This window comes from Tympanuchus pallidicinctus, unplaced genomic scaffold (assembly GCF_026119805.1).
Source record: "Tympanuchus pallidicinctus isolate F22 unplaced genomic scaffold, pur_lepc_1.0 scaffold29, whole genome shotgun sequence".
NCBI lineage: Eukaryota > Metazoa > Chordata > Aves > Galliformes > Phasianidae > Tympanuchus > Tympanuchus pallidicinctus.
Window position 1 is genome coordinate 3,136,620 of NW_026294746.1, and position 22,236 is coordinate 3,158,855.

Consider the following 22,236-nt stretch of genomic DNA (forward strand, 5'->3'; position numbering starts at 1 on the left):
TACAACTGCTAGCGATGAAGTCACCTCGGGTTCGTTCTCAGCCCATCTGAAACCTGTGACGCAGCCCAAGGAAGGCTGCTGGTACAGTCAGCACATCACCTCAGCTGCAGAGTGGTGATAGAGACTTCAAGGACACGAAGGGAGCCCTGCAGAACTCCGCTCTGCACGCCTGAAAGAAATCCGCTGGGTTATTTTTATACGGCATCTTGGATGCATGCAGCATTTCTGTCACAGTAGGGAAGAGAGAAAACAAAAGTTGCTCCCCCAGGGAGCTGTGAAGACTGCTAAAGCAATTTCACATGCTGGAAATCTCCGGATTTTACAGAAAGACCGAGCTGAGGAAGTGTTGAGGAAAAAATGAAAAAATAAACAGTTGTTGTGGAGCCCACTAGGAGCTCTTTGTGATCTCAAGTCCCCACACAATTAAGTGAGCGTTCAGAGCAGTGCCAGCCCGCAGCCTCCCCCTCCAAATGCTGAGAAGCCAAACTCCTGAGGCAGACAGCGGATGGGGAATGGAGCACCTGCCTGTCCTGCTCAACACAGGACAACTCGAGCACCAGGTCCAGTCCCAGGCCCCAGCACCAGGGAGACGGGCACACAAGCAGAGCCCAAAGGGCTTTGAGGCTGAACACAGGGCTGGAGCATCTGCCAGGACAGCTGGGAGCCAGGGCTGCTCTGCCTGGGGGAGAGGAACCGGACTGGGGGATCCCACCTGTCTAGGAACACTTGGAAGGAACAGGGTCAGGCTCTGCCAAATGGTACCCAGGAACAGGACAAAACAGAGCACAGGAGCTTCTCCAGACCACCAGAATACATCCTCACTGTGCTGGTGACCAAGCATTGGTACAGGCTGCCTGGAGAGCTGCTGGGGCTTCCTTGCTGGGATCCTATGGCTTCAACACAGCTACCAGAAAAGACGAATACAAGGAAGGGGAAGGGGACAGCTTTTTCCTTTCACGTTTTAAGCTGATCATGGGACAGTGCTCCAAAGTAGCTGCACCTCCAGGAGGAGGAAAGCCAGCATGCTCACTTTGGGAAGAGCTGAGCAGAAAGTGATGAAAGGTCATTCAGATGACTGAGGTGAGGAACTTGGTGACTTGGCAGGATGTTTACAACAAAAGCTTTTATGTACTTTATCTAAGTACGTAAGTACAAAACATAATCAATTCAGTTGGGATACTGTGACCAAGCTGCTAAAGAACAAGGAGTGAGACAGGCAACTTGAAACCCAGCTACAGCACAGCAGGAAACCAAAACAAGGCAGGAGAGGCAGACACTGAAGCAGAAAAAGCTCACATCTGTCAAAAAATCCCTGCCCTGGAAAACGCCAAATTGCAGAACGATGCTGAGTAAACCAAAAACATCACAACAAAATCCAATTCTATCCACCAGACTGTGGTATGCATACAGCAATACCTCAACCTGCCCAGCAACTCCTTGAATTTAACTCCAAGGCGATACGCCGCTTATGTCTGAAGGTATGAAAGTAAAAAGGAAAACAGAAAGGACATTTGCCAAAAGCCACAACATAACAGGAAAAATTAACATATGTGAATATTTAATACATGGATTGAAGAAGGTAATTAAATGTTAATTATCACAAGAACCAGCAAGATGAATCCTTCAGTAGGCAGCAGTGCTGTGGGTTGCACAAGAATCCATGGCGGGGGCATGCAGCTCGAGCACAGAAGGGAAGGAAGAAGCAAGCAAACATCTTTTCAACTCTATCAAAGCAGCTGTACAACAATGGAAACTTGCCCATTCTTCCCTCCAGTTTGGACTAAAAGTTACTTTGGGAATGGAAAATTTGATACCTCTATCAACAGCCTGTGGTATGTTTAAACTATTATAACACAAAGCATGCTCAGACTCACAGGCGAAAGGAAATGACTGCCAAATGCTTCCTTTACAACCTCTCCAAAATAAGACAGATTCCTTACCAAGAGATTTTCTCAACACACCACAAATAGCAGCCATGAGCACACAGACACACCAAGTTAGCTGTGGATTTACAGGCTCTCACTGAAGGCACAGCAGAGATAGAAAACACGACTACAGCTCCCCACATTTTTCATATAATAATCATATTCACATTCAAAAGCTTCAGAAATTCAATAGTTCTCCTTAAGTTACAATAAGCACAGGATGTGACTATAGCTGTAACAATCTGTCCCTCCAGATGCACAGATACAACCTACAAACAGGAAATTTCTACTACGATCTTGAAGAAATGTTAACAGTTTGGAACCACGTGAGTGCAGTTCCGTTAGAGGGGAAGAAACCCTTCAGTTCCCAAATCTATGGGAAAACATAGCAGGTATGGCATCACTCAGGCTCTGTTCCACACAGCCCTGCAGCATGGAATGAGGTGAGGGTGCTGAGCTCATTCCTGTCCCAATTCCCCTCCACAAACTCATCTGTAAGAGCCAACAAGAGGCCGGCTTCCATCTCATAGATCCAAAACTGATTCTTTCCCCAATTCATGCCCCATCCCTGCAGGCATTCAAGGCCAGGCTGGATGTGGCTCTGGGCAGCCCAGTCTGCTGGTTGGTGACCCTGCACACAGCAGGGGAATGGAACTGGATGAGCACTGTGCTCCTTTTCAACCCAGGCCATTCTGTGATTCCACATCCAACTAAGAGCCTAGAGAAGCACACAGAGGTAAGAATCTCAACCAGACTAGCACGTGCCTATCTTCTGTGTGCTACAGCATCCTGCCTTAGGGAAGACCTTTTGTCCTACTGAATAATGTCTCTCTACACTTAGCAACACTTTTGAAAGAAATTTACAGCTGTACAGCTCACAGAGCACTGTGAGCTCCCTTACATCATACACATTACATCAGCAGCTTGCTGAACTCATCTTTGTTTGCTGCTAGGACAGGCAGAGGCTTACTGAAATTCAAACATCTCACACACAGCAGGCTTCAATGGAACAAAAGGCAGCAGAGGATTTGGATAGCCTTTATCAGCCAATTAGCAGGCAAAAAGGCCCTTCCAAATTATTTCCATACTATAGATGAAGAAGTGGCAATGAGTTAAGCATGCTTTACACTCGCTTGTTAAACACCCACCGCCGCAAACAGAGCCTGCTGTAAATGTTAATGTACATCAGTCTGGGCTACTTGTCAAAACAAGGCACGTTTTCCTACCAGCACTGAACACAAGGGCTCACAAACGCTGCTCACACGACTCTGTTTGACTCCCAGCTTCCTCCATGCAAAGGCCACACGCTTTGGCCACCCAGCTGCCCTCGGCTTCCCCACGTGCCATGCAGCTCCACCAGGGTTGTGTGTCAGCCTCGTGATGGAGAAAGGCTGCAGGGGCAAGAAGCCAATTCTCCCTAACACCGCTCTTCCAGTGAGCCAACAGAACAAAAATTAACAGCAGAGGCATCCCAGGTCTTCTATTCAGGTTCTCTCCATACAACCTGGCAAGAAATCACAGCAATCCACAGGAAACACCACTAAGAAAAGCAGAATACGTCACCTCCATCAGAGCGGGCAAACAAGCAATTTGGAGGGAAGTTGGTACAGGTAAGTGAGAGCTACCTGCACAATTGTTTCAAAGCACATGCACAAGTCTGCAAACATCAAAGCACCCCCCCCAAAAACCTCCAAATTGTGTTCCAGAAATGACATCTCTGATTAAATCAACTGCCTGCAGATTGCAAATCAAGCCCAAACTGAAATGCACACACACGTACCTTCTATAGGCACTTCTATAAAACAAAAATTTTGCTTTTTAAAAAAAATATTCACATGTTCTGCATTAAACTTGCATGAAAAGCAAACATGCCTGGACAAAAGGAGAGCTTCACGTGATGCGATGCAGGTTTCTGGAGTAACAACAAACAAGCAGCTTCACAGGCATCGAGGCATAAGAAACCTCTTACAACAAGCAGGGCTCCAAAGCAATCCATCCGTGACCACCGCTGCTTCGATCAGGTCAGGCTGCAGCATGCCACCTAGTGTCAGACTCCTTACACGAATGGTGCTCAGCAGAAACAAAACACCAGAACACTGGAAGCCCAAAGGAGCCACCAGGACCACACGCAGGTTTGGTTTTGCAGTTCTAAGTTTGAGTTCTTTCGTTCTCCCTTTGAGTTCTGAAACCGCCCAACCAAAAGGATGGCCAAAACTCAGGGATGTAAGCAGCACCACAGGCAGTTCTTCAGTAGACACATTTCCACTCCAGCTAGCAATTCAATTCATCCAGACATGAGCTGAAGAGCAACAAAAACATTGTGCAGTGAGCTTGGAAATGCCGAGGAGCACAGGCTGGTCCCCTGACATGCGATGCAAGGAACGTTAGAGGTGTTCTGTTTGGCCTATGAGCCATTATTCCATTCTGTTCTGAGCATCACGTCTATCCTCTCATTAGGTTAGCTACAGAACTGCTGAATTTTAATGCCAGTGGTTTATCAGTACCAAGGAGACACGTACACCTCACGAGTTCATTAATAATCCATTAAGACGACTTGTATTAGAGCGTGGCAGGCAACTTCCTCATGAAATGAAATCTGTTTCTTTACCTTTTAAGATCTGAATGTGCCAAAGGTGGCATATCAAGATGTGAACACAATTCAAAGGCTACACTTGCTGTTCCAATTTCCCTAACAAGTCATTAGGCAATCACAGAACACGCACTCTGTCATCCATTTCTTCCCTGTTTGTAACCTCCAGTCATTGCTTTACAATGGAAGCGTTCAGAATACGTCCACAGCAACGTGTGCCTGCCTGTAACACAGACAGATGAGGGGAAAGGTGAGTTCCCCCCAGATCAATGGCTGAAGACAGCAGGATGCCAACATGCAGCACGACACACGGCTGAAAGATGGCCTCAACAGGGCATTAATTGTCAGCAGTCAACGTGAAAAAAGTCACCTAGATTTGTAGATTTGTATTTCCAGTCCCAGGGGGGTAAAGTTGTGAGTCGTGGTTAAATATTAACAGTGAATGCCAATTCAAGAAAGCAACACAGGAGCTGACTCCCTCACCTCCTCATGCAGGTGTGTAAGCAGTGGCTGCTTAGGCCTTGGCCCATTACCCAGTTTACAGGCTCAAAGGACACCAAGCCCAGATCAAACCCAATTCCACTCCCAGCACCATCCACATGTTTCCAAAGGACGAGCAACAGAACATAGGGTGTCACAGTGCTGCTGTGGTTCCCTTTTACTGCCTTCTCCATAAAACCCATACTTTGGAACGCCAATAACCAGATGTGCAAGAGATGTATTCTGTCCATTGCAGTCTGCTCATGTAAGTGAGGTCAGCAGTAGGGCAGGCAGTGCTGTGTGACTCCATGCCTGGAGCAAAGGCACACACACAGCCTTTCATGGCTTCCTCGATGAAGAAACCCATAATTAGATCTCATTTTTGTCAGCTCACTCAGTATGAAGATCCATACAACTGAGGGAGGGCTCTTAGACTCAGAAATCAAGCAGCTCCTAAGAATACCACTGCACCCGTTTCAGATTAAAGCCTTCAAAGCCTCCCCTCCATTAATCTACCCAAAGGCAGGAAGCACTGCGCTTTGCTCTTCAGTTTCAGAGCTTGGGTGGTGGCGGTTTTTCTTTTTTTTTTTCCTTTTTTTTTTTAAATAACCTTTAAGATTGCTCTCTGTTGATTAAACCATTTTCATGCTTCAGTGAGTTTGATTCCTATTAGTTCAGACTGCAGAGAGCGCATTGATTTTTACTATAGTCAGGATCAAGAGCAGTAACAGCTTTGCAAATTAAGCAACTGCTCACAACGTTAACTAGAAAAATACATCCAGGGCAATAACACAAGCGTCCAGAGCACTCTTCTGTACCAACAAATGCTAGCAAACAAGCTTATAACAACTTCAACCTTAACACTTGAGAAAGGAGGCACTCCATGCACTGCAGCCTGCTCAGATCCTGCTAGCTCTGCTAATAAGGAGCCAGAACACCGAGAAAGGCTCTAAATTATCAACAGCTCGTCTGCCAGCTCTGAGTTGCCACCATCACACCATCCAAATCACTGCACTGGGCTTCAGCCCACTGAACAGACATCACAACTGGAGTGCTCCGGTAGGCTGCTTGTTCTTCTCATCCTAAATGAAGCTTTTACACAAACAGATCTATGCAGTTCTTGTGTCGCAGACTTTCACAGAGCTGCACTGTAAATCAAATATTTTATTCCACAGCCTGCAGCTATTCCCACATTTAATAACTGACATGGGAGACAAGTTTTAATCTTCCATCAGCCTGAAACAATTACTATCCTCAAAACCACTCGAGTTGCAAGTAAAGATTACCAGTTCTGTATTACCTGAATGAATATTCAGGGGAAACATTTTCTTTTCCATAGGACACACTTGAGGTGCTCTCAGTACAACATCACACCACCACCCAGCATCCCCACATCAACTACTGGCTTTGGTACCTGGATGGCCAAGCTCTCCCAGCAGTCACACTTGACCTGGAAGGAGAGAAGCAAAGCTGTCCTGCTGCACAGGAGAAAGCCGTCCAGCCAGGCTGCAAGGTGAACCTTCTCCAGCCAGGAGCAGGATCTGCAACTTTATGTAAGACCTTAAACTAGAGTGGGATTTTATTTTTAGATATTAGAGAAATAGTTCTCATGCTCAGAGAAAACTCTACTGAAAAGCTATGTGTGACCTGCAAGCACGCCCTATTTTTATGCAATTACTGCCAGCGGTCTTCTCAGGTTTTAAATTGCTTGTCAGGAGGAGATCAGCTTTTAATTTAGGACGTTACTCTGAGGGTCAGAGCAGCACTGCCAGCTCCGTGCCATGCTCAACACCAGGGCCACACAGGCAGCCCCCCACAGCCACCCAGGGCACAAAGGGATGGGTGCACAGCCACTGCCTGCTGGAGCTGACAGCCATCCGCCCCTCTGGGCTGCACAGTGCAAGGAGGAACCATCCCTCCCCAGGACAACTCCTGTCACATGCTTTGCTACCAGTTATTATTAGCTGCTAGAAAGGCACATTAACAATCACAGCAAGTCAAATCACCTCCTCTTGCTTTTGACTACCTCGAGGCAATAAAAAACCCCGCAGTATTTCATCTCTTACCCAAGAAAGGAAAGGAAAAAAAAAAAAAAAAAAAAAAAAAGAAAGAAATATAGAAAACCAAACCGCCATCCAGTCCGAGCCACTCATCTTTTTATTTATGCTCTATAAAAGCCTGAATGGCGCCCTCGGCCCCCGGGGCTCTCATCACGTGACAGCGGTAGGCGGGGCGTTCCTGAAAGGTTCTGATCACGTGACAGCGATAGGCGGTGCGTTCCCTCCAGGCTCTCATCACGTGACAGCGATAGGCAGTGCGTTCCCGCAAGGTTCTGATCACGTGACAGCGATAGGCGGGGCGTTCCCTCAAGGCTCTCATCACGTGACAGCGGTGGGCGGGGCGCTCCCTCAGCACAGCGCAGCCCGAGAGCCGCGCGGTGCCGGAGCGCAGGGCGTTATGCGGAGCGCCCTCTGCAGCGGGACTGCAGGACGGGCTGAACTCGCAGCAGACGGATGTTTTTACAACACGCAGCAGCTTTACGAGAGTAAAGTTCCACTGGAAGGATGCTCTGCCTGCAAAGTTTTACAGTTTGACTGTAACAAGTTTCTGGTCCAACTATTGCTAAGTAACAGCAGACAGCAAGCAGCCAAGCTTCTCATTCAGTATGCGTGCACGCTTTGCACCTTGTCTTCCACCCACTGCTGGTGTTTGGATAAGCATTCTTCACCCCAGCAGCAGCAGTTATGCTTCTCCTCAGAAGAGCAATGCCCAGGGGGGTGCTGGGGCTGTGCAGACAGACGGCAGACAGACAGCCCTCACAAGTCCCCACTTAACTTACAGCCCACAACAACGGCCAAACCTTCATAATATAAAATCCCTATCGTGCACTTAATTCATATTAAGGGAAAAATATCAACATACCCAGCTTAGAAGATGCTGAATTTTTCACGTTATGCGTCTATTAATTTTCTGCATCTCGACAGCTCATCTGAAAACCTGCTCCTGTTTGCAGACAAACCCATTGCTTCATCAGTGTGAGGCCATTCCAAGAAACCATGCCCTGTTCTGTACCAGCTCGGTATGCAAACAACCTGAAGCACTGAGGCTCTCAGCACTGCCCCCAAGCACAAGTCAGCCCCGGTAAATGCAGCTGTTTTTAGCACTTCCAATTCATCACTTACAGAAACGTGGCTTGCCATCCTTATCAGCCTTTTACCCTACTGCAGAGAGGCACAAGCTACTAGTTGTCATGTCCAAAAAGCACTAAAGGACTCACAGAAGGGTATATACTGTCTAACATGAGGTCTTCCTACCTGAAGGGCACAAGCATCCCAACCTGAGCTTTCCTAGGCACAAACCCTTGCAAAGGCAGGCAGGCACGTAGTCTCAGGAGGTGACTCCTGAATGAAGGCTTCAGCAGCGTTACAACCTCAGATTTGACCGAGTGACACTGGTGTCCATGTCACAGGATCACCAAGGCTGGAAAAGGCCTTCATGATCATCCAGTCCAACCATCCACCTATCACCAATAGTATTCAATGTCAGAGTGGTTCTTCCTTCGGATGTAGAAGTTGAATAGATCAGCTTCCATCCCTAAATTAACAGGGAGAAACAGATCCTCCCCTTACCCGCCTCACACTGGTGGCAGCTCCAGCAGTGGATGGAGATGGGAGCCATCAGCTCTGTCAGGGCACACTGAGATGTCAGCAGGAAAAAAATCTTTCCCCAAAATGTGCTTTGACAAAGCAAGCTACTGCCTCCAATTAAGATACCAAGCTATTCAAAAAAATCACTACGCCTCTCACTTGGAAGGAGGCTGAACTCGCTCACATTGAATAAAGATCACATTTTGTTTTCTAAGACTTCACGCCTTGCTGCCTAATGAAGAGAGGAGGGAAGCTGCTGCTGCTTGGGCTCAGTGCATCAGCCCAGCTGGGATGAAGGGGCCATCCCTGTGCCCTTCAACATCAGCCAATCTCCAAGATTACCTCGCAGCCACACGAATGCCAGTTTTTAATTACTATTTTTAAGTAAAAGATTCTAACGCGTAAGACGTTAGTTAATTAAAAATCCACTTAGTTATTAAACTACTATTAGAAGGCCCAATTGAATCTCAAATGAGGATAAGTTACTGTTGTGTGAAATACATCATTAAATTCTTGCTCATTGATTAGAAAGGATTTGCTCAAAGCAGGTACATGCAAAAGATAAGACCGGTACAAGAAAGGAGCTACGCAGACAGCATCTGACAAGTAACTGCTTATCAGTGCACAATTCTGTGTCCTATTCCATCCCAACCTGAATCCAGGGTAGCAGGGGGACACAACAAAGAACAGACCATAGAATTTAATGATGCCTTTGTGTTTTAGCACTACAAATCAAGCGGTTCTTGCTAGAGGCTTGGCTGCTGGCAGCGAGTTCCCTGATGCAAGCCATTTCTAGGGGGCTGCAAAAGCAATCTCAGCTCATAAGCACGGCTCATAACCCCCCGCTCCGTCCTGCAGTCTGAGGACCACATCATCATCTCTGGTGGAAAAGCAGGTAAACACACAAGGTCGTGCTCTTGAGCTTTGCTCACATATCTCATACAGCAGACACATCTTCTGTTTCAGAAAAATCTATGATTATCCTTCTAATCTTTCTTTGAAGAGGATATTCATCCTCCATCTAAAGGGATTCAGAAAGATCTCCTGAAAACCCTGCTTTTAGGCGCAGGCAGCAACTCTAAGAACTGTAAGGGCTGTAAGAATTCAGGGCTATCTTCAAACAGCCATTTCCTTGAAAATAAATCACAGGAGAAATGAGGAGTTAAAGCAAGGTGAGCTTTTTCGGATGAGCTCAACGAAGCCAGAAGGCTCAACAAGGCAGAAGATGGTTTGTCTCTCCGTGCACTGCTAGGAAAATAAAGGAAAACCTCCGCTACAACCCATCTTCCATAGAGATGCTTAGTGAGAGGGAAGTGTTCACTGCCCAAGCAATAAGGCCAAACCCCAGCTTGCAGCCATCACAGCCAACAGACCCAGGCTGAGCTTCTGGCACCACAAGGAGCAGCACCCAGAAACCCAAATGCACATTTTGTGTAATCAAAAGATGAGGCTGTGCCTGCCTTTAGAATTCTGCGTGTGCTTCTTCTTAGCTTTCATCAACATAACCCAAGTAGCAACTATCTGATATGCCTTTAAGAAGTAGGAAAATACATCTGTGTGGGTAACCAATACACAGGAAAAGCAGATCCTTTACACCAGTTCAAACAAATTTCCCAAACTTTCACTGCCATCATCCTGCATGTCATTCATCTCTGGCAATATTCTGATAGAAACAAGTGACAAACAGCCCGAAACACCGCCGGGTTCATCATTTAATTTCTAAAGATGCTGGCTTCTGAGCCACGACAGCAATAAAAACACAGCTTCAAGATCTGAATTAAATGTCACACACAGCTCACATGCCTACTGCATTTCCTGTTCACTGCTCCCAACTTTTGGGCACACGAGGCTTGCAGTTTTATAGCAGTCGTTAACACAAGAAGCAATTCAGGGTTTGAAACCAGTGGCCAACAACAGCATCCATTGGAGGGCACACACAGCCAGAGCTGTTAACAGCTACAAATCTTAAGCACATCTCTCAATACCAATTTCTCCTCTCAAGAGGATCGATAGCATTGCCACAGTTCTTAGCATAAAGCATTTTTTTTTTTCCTGTGAAGCCACTAGAAACAAGCAAAGCCCTGTACATACAAAGCAGTACCTGAGATTCACCCAGCAGATCCGTGCTCTCGTGGTTCTCCTCCTTTGCTAGAGGGCATTTCCTCACACCTCTCCTTTCCCTTTCACCTGACCAAAATAGAACGATGAAGGCAAGCCATTTACAGCTAGGAGAACTACCACTTATTAGATGCTATTTTTAAACCAGCTACGCTGAAATTAAAAACGTATTCAAGAATTATGCCGCAGCTTTCAGCGGCAACATTTATGCCTCCCACCGCCACGTCTGCGCATCTTCCCCTCCTTCCCATTAATGTGTTTATCCAACCATAATTCCATTAGCATTATGTAACAGACAAGCTACTTAGGTGTTTCATCACCACCTCACACCAAAGCCAGCCCGCTGCACACGAAGCCTGGCCCAAATGACTGCTGCCTTCCTGGGCTCTGCTGACCTACAAAAGTCTGGCTGATGTAGAATTGAAGTGACACCTCCAATTACAGTGCAGAACTGCCTGGACCCACAGCCAGCCCTGCACGGTGCAGCACTGGGGCTCACTGCCCAGCTCTCCCTTCTTGCTCAGCTGTGCTCACCGCATGCCACTGTGATCTGTGACAGCTCTGCTTCTTCCCTTAAGGAGAGAAGTATCCAAAAAATACTGTTTGTCAATTGTCCACCGGCTCTCACACAGCACACATACTACTTGCAGTTATGTCTGTAATTTGACATTAATTCCTTAATCTTCTTAAGCCAAGACAAGCTTGTGGATCATTATGAGGTTATTTAGAAGAGCACATTTCAAGTATTACATGATACATTTTATTAAGATAATCAGTTAACTCAGGGTCTGGTTTGTCATTCATACACCTAAAAAATAAATCGACCATCTTCGGAGAGCAATAAAAGATACACTAAGAGCTATTGCTGCTATGTAATCCTCTTTTCCTGCACTGTAGTATCTGGTAACAAGATTGTGTAGCTTTCACATTGGATCAGCAAGACTGTGACCTCTACTGACAGCTATTACAACCAATGTTAATGCTCCAGCGATGGGCAGTGTGTGGCAATGCACACATTTCTGCTCTGCGGTGCAGATCCCAAGCAGATCAGCTTCCCTCACCCATCACTGCTGGCTTCTTGCTTGCACCAAGAAGCATGTGGATCCGATCCAGCAGTTCTAACACTGCCTGCACAGCAGCATGCAACGCAAGGAGCGGGCTTCACCCAACCAACCTTCACTTCAGCAGCCTTTATTGCACCGCACCTCTGTTAGAGGTCAGAGCAAAGCAGGCCTTGCAGTCATCACCGGGCCCTCAGGGCACTGATGGGGCCTTCTGCCATTCTGACTGCAAGATGACCATTTCTAATTAAATCATTCCTCTTCAAATACACACCAACAGCAGAAGCAACTCCCTCTAGCTAAAACAATCCGACAGTGAGCGGCTGGTAACAGCATTAGCAGGACTGCATTGCCTTCTTCAATGCCAAGTAAATAGAGAAACACAGTAATAAAAACTGCACTTACATATAGTAAAATCTGACCTACAACTCGTGCACTAACTGCTACAGCTAGCTTGCAGTGAAAGCAAACCTAAATAACAACCCAGCAGCAGCGCTCAGCAGCAGCATGCTTCTTGTTCGGTTTATCATCATAATGCATTTTGTAGTTCCATGGGTAATGTTTCAGAACCTAGTTTTAGTCAAATATACACATAATTACATTAATCGATGACCCTGTAATTGCATTTTGCGATTTGATTTTTGACTCGTAAAGCTTTAATGGGTGAATTTGATAAACAGATACTCCCCGTTCGGGGTTTTTGGAAGGACAATAAAGCTGAAAATCAATACCATTACAAAAAAAGCCTGAATTATTTTAAATTTCAATATGTTTTCCAATTAAGGCTTACCTGGAAGACACAACCGCTCGACAGAAAATGATTCTGCTGTGTCAATGAGGCAGCAAGTTCACCTCTGAACGAGACCATGAGGAGCACTGAGCACAGACCCAGACCTTCAGTGAGGGACATTCTGCTCTTCAGAGGGGGACAGAACCCACATGGCTGCTCATGGCACAAACACACTGAAAGGGGAATAGAACGGCTCCTCCACTGCACCACCCTGCTTCGAGAGCTTCTGAAGCAAAGAGAGCTTCCCAGCAGCTCATTCTGCCTTGGAACGGCTCCTTTTCAAATGATTGCAGTCATTTCCAGGAGAGGTCAACTACCAAAACCAAAGGAAATGCTATTTTAGAAAATTGTTTGCACCTCGTGTTCATCTGGTGGGCACAGGAACATTTCAATGCCTGCTCCTTCAAAACACCAAGAGAAACCACAGCACGGGGAATGCTGTGCCTCAGCACTTCTGCCTATTTAAAAACACACTCACACCTCAACATGTGATTATTCTGCTCTTGTTTGGGGAAACTGGAACCAAAAGCAAACACTTAGCCCAGCACTGACTACAAGCTTCTTCTCTAACATGCAATTAGACAACTTCAAGAGATCCCTTTCAGGAATAGATGCTTCCCAGCCATTGCAGCCCAGGTCTGTTGCACAGCGTTTCCTGAACTACTACTGGAAACCTGGAAAACAGATTCCCTACAAACACAGGTTATCACGCCTTGCCCGGTGGTTTAACAGGTCAGCAGTAGGAGCTCACCTAACAAGGACATCTCTGCCTTTCCCTAGCTTGGCCATCGGCCGCACCACGGTTAGCAAAGCGGTGTATTGACATCACCACGTTATTTTGACACCCGTGTAAATCAGAGCCTTGCACTGCGAGCATCTCCCACCCATGGCAGATGGGACTCAGACAGCAGCATTAGGCACAGCACTGTGAGCCTGTTTCTATACACCATGCCAGCCAAGGCTGCGTAGATACCAAATACACAGCAAATGGAGCGAGCATTTCTTTTAATAAACCGCCACGGCAAGACTACGGGAAAAAAACAAAACAAAACAAAACCCAACGATTCAAGCTGAGGACATATTGATGGGTACAGAATCCTCCAGGCATTATGCAGCTCGCACAGGCTCATGGATCAGTATTATTGCAGCAACCAGTGCCCGTCAGAGCCAATTACCCCGGGGACGTCCCTGCGTGAGGAGCGGGCTGTGCTGCTGCTGCGGAGCTGTCAGGGCTGCACGCAGCGGCGAGGAGGGAGCGCTGAAGATCTGTCACAACCAATTACTGCCAATGTTTTATTTATGTCAGGATGCACCTGATCAGCGAACAATAAAGCCATTTTATACAAAGCGATTACAAAAGCAGAATGCAAAATGGCAACAACTGGTAGTGAAATTGCACGTAAACGCGGCACGTCCGCTAGCCACACAGCAACATGTGCAATAAATCCTGCAGGCTGAAGCAGTAACATGCAGATTTTAAAGCCTTTGACTCAAAAACGTGGACTGCTTTTGTCCCCCGGGCTGCTTTAGTGGTTTTGTGGGCAAAAAGATGCAAGTCCATCCATGGAAATGGATGCAAGGAATGACAGGAAAGCAGAAAGGGAGAAACACATGGACACAAGATGGGGACGAGTCCACAGAAGATGTCCTCTGTGCCATGTCAGCTTTTATTTCAGCTGCCCAACTCAATTGACAGAAGAAGATGAGAGCAAGAGATCTGTGTTTTCAGTTCAGGCTGAAAGCAATCTCTGCTATTTACCAGCTGGAGATGGTCAACATTTCCAGTATCATTTCTATGACCTCGGACTGCCTCAGTTCTTAGCAGAACTATGAGGGAAACATCCAAGCTAATAAGGTGTTCAGAGATGCCCAGAACTGAGTGATCCAATTAAGCCATGTTCCCTTCGTGCACCATCTGGAAGCCAAAGATTTTCTTAGAAAGATTCCTTTCTAAACAATTGCAAATAAAAAGCAGATTATTAGATTCAAACCATCTCCTAAGCTCATGGACAGCTAAAAATTGATGGCACTTACTGCAAAGAGCTATCTCAGTGTTGGCTTCTGCTTCTACTTGCTCTCAGATTTCACAGTCAGTAGCAGATCAGCCTAGAGCCTTCAAGTACCTTCAGCCCAGACGTGCACATAATTAAATAGCACTCTGCAACAGCCTGGAGGGAGAGCTGCACACCAGCAGCCCAACAGTCCTGTTGGCCATGTCACATCCCCCACTGTGACAGCCACCTGGAGGGCATAAGAAGCCTAAAAATGCATATTTTACAGCTACAAACCAAAATAAATAATACAAAAATCAAGATGACACAACAGCAATTACCTCGACTGTTATCAACACAGACAAAATGCAACAGCATTTGAGTATAGTTAGTCATGGGGGGGACTGGAAAGAGTGCACGTAACTGGCATTGCTGACCTGGAATGAAAGTAGAGAGGAATGGCTGCTGGGTACCAAGCAGGGGATTGGAGTGGGATTCCCCTTCTCTCTGCATATGCTACGTGCAACAATTTTCACATGGTCCTTTGTTCACAGGTTATATTCTGTGCAAGCAGAGCTACACGATATTTATCTCAGAAATATAGCCTCTGTTTAGAGAGTTGTGTATATTTTGGTATAATACATTTTTTAAAATAATCTATCCTGCAGCAAACATGCAGCTTATTGTTATAGAGCTAAATGAAAGGAGATCAATATTATTTTAATTTTTAAAGGTCTGTTTATGAAACGCAATCATCCTTCATTAAAAATGCAAGCTATGCTTCACAAGAGGTTAGTGTAAATGATTCATAGTTTGATATCTTTCCAGTATGATCATCCTCTCACAGGAGGGCCCATCAGATGCTCCGACACATCACAAGCTGCTCTTACTAAGAAAATAGTCATCCATGACAAAGAAGCTAACATGGTTTCCAACCCCATCCCACGCTTCCTTACTATCTGTAAGGACCCACACACAGCCCCCAGCCCGCTCCCTGCCCCAGCTCCCTGCTCACAACGGAGCCAACGGTGCAGCCACAGCTCATCCCTCCACACCTCTGAAAAAACCCAACCGCTGACCGCAATGAAGGGAAGCCCAGACACACGCATTGCATCGAGGAAACGGCTTCTGCTCGAAGGGAAAAAAACCCACAAACTCAAACCCACTCCGTCGCGTTACAGAAAGAAATCAAATAGTTGAAACTCACTGAGCTGGACGTTGCAGCGGAGTTCTGCCCCGCCTTACAATGAAAAGGAAACCTACACCTTCAACACGGGGCTTCAATGAGTGCCAAAGAATGAGATCTTCAAAGTCAAAGCTGCACAGCATTAAACCAAAGAGCCTTCCATTTAGGAACTCCAATTGCAGCTCCCCCTTTCAAAATAGCAGCGCTGGCTAATTATAACAGGGGGTTTTAACGAATAAATTCTTCATTACTAAACTCCAGTGTTCAATTTCCTTCGCACGGATAAAGCACTGCTACGTTACAGCAATTACAAACACTGTGGATATACCAGTCACACACAAAAAGCCTGGTATCACAGAAATCCCCTTGAAAAAGCTCACCAGCTGCTACATTAAAGCACAGAATATAATGCTTATATTACAATAATGTCTGTAGAAGAAGTGTCCTTATGGTCCATTATACACAGATGCATGCAGCCTTTATCTGGCTCACAGATATTTCACCTTGCTATCTCCTCATGCATAACACACAGCAGCTCTGTTTGTGCCCATTACAAGACTATAGGCCAATAATTTTCATCTTTATTCTTTTCTCTCCAAAAGCACATCTGAGTTTAATATAACCGTGCTGCCCTCACCCAGCATATTTATGTATGTGCTGCTGGAAAGCTATTTAATTAAGGGGATATTACACACTGTGGTGTCCGAGCTCCGGGTGCTCCCTAGAGAAGACATCAGGTTTAGCCCTTCCTACCTGACTGGGACACCTCTCCCCTACAAAAATATATTAAAATAAATATAAATATATAAATACAGCCAGTTCTGACAGAATGTTTTACAACGGAGTTGCAGAGGATATGCATTCAATCGCTCCATTTCCCAGAAGATTCATTACAGTTACATTAGAAAGTCAAATCAGGCAATTCTGCAGTCTGGTGAAAGCTAGCATATGAAAGCAGGTTAATACAAAAGAATTTCATTTTAAATAGAGGACATTTAGGACTTTTAAAAGCGCCATTACGATAAAAATTTCAGGGTGTTTGTTCTGGCTTTAGAGCACGCTTTTCGAGCCTTGATTCAACGACGTCGCTGATTTCCAAAGGAATGAGGGAGGGGATGCTACATCTCCAAGGTTTGCCATCTTAATTATCCGCCTGCTTCCACACATCAGGGGGAATCACACTGCAGCTGCCCTTCTCCACTCAGCAGCCAGCAGCTCCAGCTCTGCACCTGCCGTGCTGTGCACTGCACACCAACACACCACGGGGCTGCAAGCCAGGCCAAGGTGTTACTGACCACAAAACGCCCTGTTTGAGGCTCTCTTACAACAGAATCATTATATGTAATTCTTAGGATTTGCAAACTCGCTGCATTCCGCCAGATGAGCTGCTGACAGGGAATGCAATTACCCATTCAACTAATAGAGATTGACGCAAAGGAACCAAAAATTTTTTGTTCAAAGCATTATTAACTTAGAAATATTGGCTTATCTGAAGGCAGTCAACTACATTTAGAACAATTCCCTATCACAAACAAGACACCTTCTACCAGAGCACAGGCACTGCCACATCAGCCATACACTGAGAAATCAACACCAGGAAAACAACTCAAGGCCACAGGACACAAAACCCCACATTTAAGGCCACGCAAGTCCTAAACAAAGCTAAGGAATCAGAATCACACAGAATGACCAGGGTTGGAAAGGACCACAAGGATGATGAATCTCCAACCCCCTGCCACACGCAGGGCCACCAACCTCCACATTTCACACCAGCCCAGGCTGCCCAGAGCCCCATCCAACCTGGCCTTGAACACCTCCAGGGATGGACGGGGCATCCACAGCCTCTCTGGGCAGCTGTTCCAGCACCTCACTGCTCTCTCTCTAAAGAATTTCCCCCTGACATCCAACCTAAACTCTCCCCACCGAATGGAGCTCCCATCTCTGCTACAGCACTGTGCACAGGGCTGGTTACGTGCTGCTGCAAGGCAAATGCACGTTGGGTACAAATACACTGCACTCCAACTAAAAGCCACATCTGCCTTCAGTTTCACACATTTCAACTCAAGAGCTGTACAAAAAGTTATTAAAATTAATGCATCAAACTATCATAACTCAGTCTCTTTTATTACCGGTAATATTCCTTCTAAAATATTAGTCTGCTTGGCTGAACCAGCGTGTCTTTTTGAAAGTTGTCTTTGAAGATCAGAATCTCTTTAGCATAAGAAGTGAAACATGCCATCATGTTAATTTGACAAGGTAAAGGTGGGGGTGGAACACATCACTTCGAGTTAGTATTTCTGAAACCCAGACTGTTCTATTAATTTAATTTTTTTTTTTTTAAAAGAGCATTTTTTTCTCCCCTGGTTTCCACGTGATGATGGCAGTGAGGAGGTAAGGAAAGACTTCATTACTCAGAGTACTTGAAAATGAGGAAAGGATCGAGCTTGGCAAGTGACCCAAGTAAGCACTTTCCATCTTAAACAGAATTAGGAGGTGAGGATAAGCTGCTGCAGCACAAACGTTTCAGAATGATCCAGAGAGTATTCGTGTGCCCTTGTTTGCCTAATAAATACCAGATACATATGCACACACAAAAAGAGCGCATGAAGCTGTGTTTTACCAACAAGAAATGCACAGCTGGGACATCTCAGCCCCTCCAGATCACACGTGGAGCCACAACATCGTGTTACCCAACACTGCTTTATCAAAGTGCAAAACAGAACACCCACACGCACCAAGTTATCATACAACACAAAGCAGCTCCAGGCCCTCATCAGCTGGCAGGAGCGTCGCAGCTTTCTGATCTTCTATAACTGTTTATGATAACCTCATGCATGCATATGCTGTACTGTCTAATCACCTGTTGCTGGCCCACCTGCTTTACACCAGGAAAAACAGGCACTGCACTTGAAAGACCTGGGACTGGCTGCTCCACGTACCACTGTGCTTCAGGCAACCCAAGTTACCATTCCTGTTGGGAAGCACTGACAGACAGCCAAGCAGGGCTCCAGACTGCAGTTCCAACCTGTGCTGCTGTGCTCGGGAGCCTGCAGAGCAGCTCACTTCTTGGTCACCTTCCTGGCCAGTCTGACAGCCAGGACGCAAGAATCAAGGAGATGATGGTATAGAACATGTCTGAAACTACACTTGGCAGAGGTAATCCCTTTGAAATCAGCAGCTCCACCTCTATACACACGTTAAGCTTCCTTCAGGACAAACACCCACATCTTACAGACATTCAAATGAACTCATGCCAAGTCTGAAGTCACAAAGTAAATAAAGGCACAGGAATTCTGCAATTACCACAGCCCCCCCGACTCCCCCAACACCAGATACTCCCTTCCAACAAAAGGAACCATTTCAACAAGTAGCAGATATTTTCATATCTCCTTTTCATAATCATTCACTCCACTTTTGAAAGCACATTCCTCTTCCTTACAGTTACAGAACAACTTGAAAAGCACAAACCCATTACACCATTTGCTTCAGCCCACCCTCACCAACAACCTCCTGAGTGCCAACTCCTCATTTGATCCCCAAGAGGCCCTGCAGGTGCTGCTGCTTCTGGCTGAGCATCTTCTTTGTGCTGCTCCGGAACAGCACAGCCTGTCGTGGAGCCAGCAGGACACACAGCAGTCGTATGGATATATTCCCTTTCTTGCTTCTTTACAGAGACTTCTTCACCGTGGCTGCTCACAGCCCAGCTCGCTCCTCTGTCCCAGCAGAGATCTTTGGATGGCCAAGCTATAAAACAATCCCACTCGGTTCAGAATAAGGCCCACCCTGCTTTACACCACAAGCCTCTATCAAGCACATCGCTGGGGTACAAGGCAATAAAATGGAAGTGCTCACAAGCCTTCCAATTGCACTCATGTTCCTCAAAGGCATGTGTGGGAGGTCAGCCAACATACACTCAGTCACACTGCAACCATTTCCTATAGTTCAATTCAAGAGATAATGGTATCAAAACACAACTGAAGAGAGAACCAAATGGGGCCCTCCTTACAAATGTTCCATCTTCAAGGCCCACTAACATAATTAGACCTTTTAAGGCAGCAAAGCTATCCCAAAGTTTGCTTTAAGAGACAGTCAACCTGTGATGGTCATCATCTGGCCAGTCCTCTCTCTCTTAAAGACATCTTTCCATTCATTTCCCTGTCTCTTTTTCCCAGATCTCTAACTATCAGCCAGGTAGATAAAACGCTCTAAAACAAAAACAATGCTTTCAGTATTGACCTTAATTTACCTTCTGAAAGGCTAAGTGCTCCAGGAAGCCAAAAGGCACTTGAGCAGACTGTGACTGCAGCAGAGATTCAGGCTGCCCAGCATCCACTTCTCTGCTGCAAGAAGAAAAGGGAACAGAAAAACAAAGCGAGTGGGAAGGGGGAAATGTTCGCAACAAAGCCAGGTGCTGGTGTCATTCAATTCTGCACGGCCACTGAGCTACAATCAACCACAACACACTCAGAATGAGCAATCTTCAGTGCATCTCTGAAACCCTGAACTATTCGCTTTGAGATAAAGCTGCCAAAACACACCAGTATGCAAACACGAGAGTCAAACAACACATCAGAAGAGAAAGCTCTGTGCTCTCAGTCATGTCATCTTACTGTGTGTTTAACCTGGGGTTGACAGCTGAAGCATGAGGCTTGCTGCATTCTTCTCTAGGAAAATAAAAAGGCTCTGTAACTTGCAGACAGAAACTTGGCTGGGGTTACTCTGGGGCAGCATGGACCAGTCCTAGAACACATTTCCTTCTGGTTTAAATCTTTCACAATAAGAACGCAAACACAGCAGAATTTAGCAGTCTATATGTTTTATAAACAAGACCCAGAGCTTGCAGTTGGACCTAAAACCACGTGAGGAGCTGCATGAAGCCCTTTGGTCTCAGCAGTGACACAGCAGGATCCTCCATCCCCAGCCATCCACACGCTGCCATTGGGGCAGGAGGATCTGTCACAGTGACTGCTCTGTGTCCTGCTCAATTTGAATGTTTCCTGTCCTAGGAGGACACTCTGACAGCCTTGTAAATCTCCTCTTAACCCCTCTGCTTCCCTAATCCTCTGGAGAAAGTATAAGAACATGTTTTTTTAGTATCCTGAACTGTTCCAGTGATACATAACTCACATTTGAGAGCTAACATATGGTTCAAACAAGCATCAGATTGTTACATGCTTTTCATACCAGCCCTGGATAATCCCTGGGTTCCCAACATCTGTCTTGCATTTGTGATATAATTACACATTTATTTTGCCTTTTACTAGCTAAGTTTCAAATATTGTTTACTTGATCCTAGGAATGGTTTTGCAGCAGCCAAGGGACATCCTACTCCTTATCACAGGCTTCGTTGGAGCTTACAGACATCTGCAATTCTGCTCACAGATTCAACGAATTACAGAATACAATTGCTCATAGCATCTCCGTACCTACACAAACTCACTCTTCATACTCAATATTGGTCTAGACAAAAAGAAAACAAACCAAACAAACATAGAAGCATGAACAGTTATTCTACAAAAACTTTTTAGAACTGCAAGGGAATGAAGAGTGCACTGGAAGACGAGGAGGAGAACAAGGCATCAGTTTTTAATGTACCACTAAGAGTTCAGTGTCAAGGCAGTGTCTGGGTGACACAACGTTGCAGCTGGTTTCATTTTCATGTTCTTCTGTTACGAAAACAGATTTTCCTTTTGCACTGTATTAAATACAGTACGCGTTTTAGAATCTCAACAGATCTCTAGGTCTTGCTAAACTTTAATGATTGAGAAGTTGTATTCAACATTTTACAGGCTGGAGACGCATGATACACTAAATGCAGACAGAGCTGATGCTAATTTTGTTTTTATGTTCCCTGCTGACACATTCTTCTCAAACCTGCTCCATTTGGAAGACAGAATGACCAATACAACCAACACGATTAAGTTCAGGCATGTCTGTGCTCTTCTTTCTCAACTCAAAGTTCAGACCTCCCATCCACAGCAGTTCCTCCACTGAGCAAATTGCCACCATGTGGTGACCAGGTAGCACGTCTGTGTTCTGCCCATCTGCATGAACAGGGAAAAAAAAAGTTCTGCTTTTAAACAGTGATGCATTCACCACAAGTCTTGTGATGAAAGCCTGCTTTTGGAGGAGGCTTTGTTTTTTCAACAGACAGGGATTGTGCTTTCACAGCACCAAGCAGAACAGCACCGACGATGGCTGCTGTGCGAGCTGTCGCAGCGAGCCCACGCACACCTCACTCCATACAGGACTTCTCAACGCAGTCACAGCAAACAAGCCCGCATCCAGCAAGCTGGGCACGTGCCTCAGCCAACAGCAAACAGCAACAGCCATTATGGGATGGAGAGGAGGCCAGACAAAGCTGAACTGGACGTGCTGTTAACACAGCATCAATTAGAACTGCCAGTCATCTCACATGCCTCCAAACCTGAGGTGTGTGTATCAGCAC

At 45.9% G+C, this 22,236-nt stretch overlaps 1 protein-coding gene across 2 annotated transcripts in view; it reads right to left on the reverse strand.

Moving 5' to 3' along the window:
• Nucleotides 1-22,236, reverse strand: part of RERE (arginine-glutamic acid dipeptide repeats) — a 168,178-nt gene that overhangs the window by 134,161 nt on the left and 11,781 nt on the right. The window lies entirely within an intron of this gene.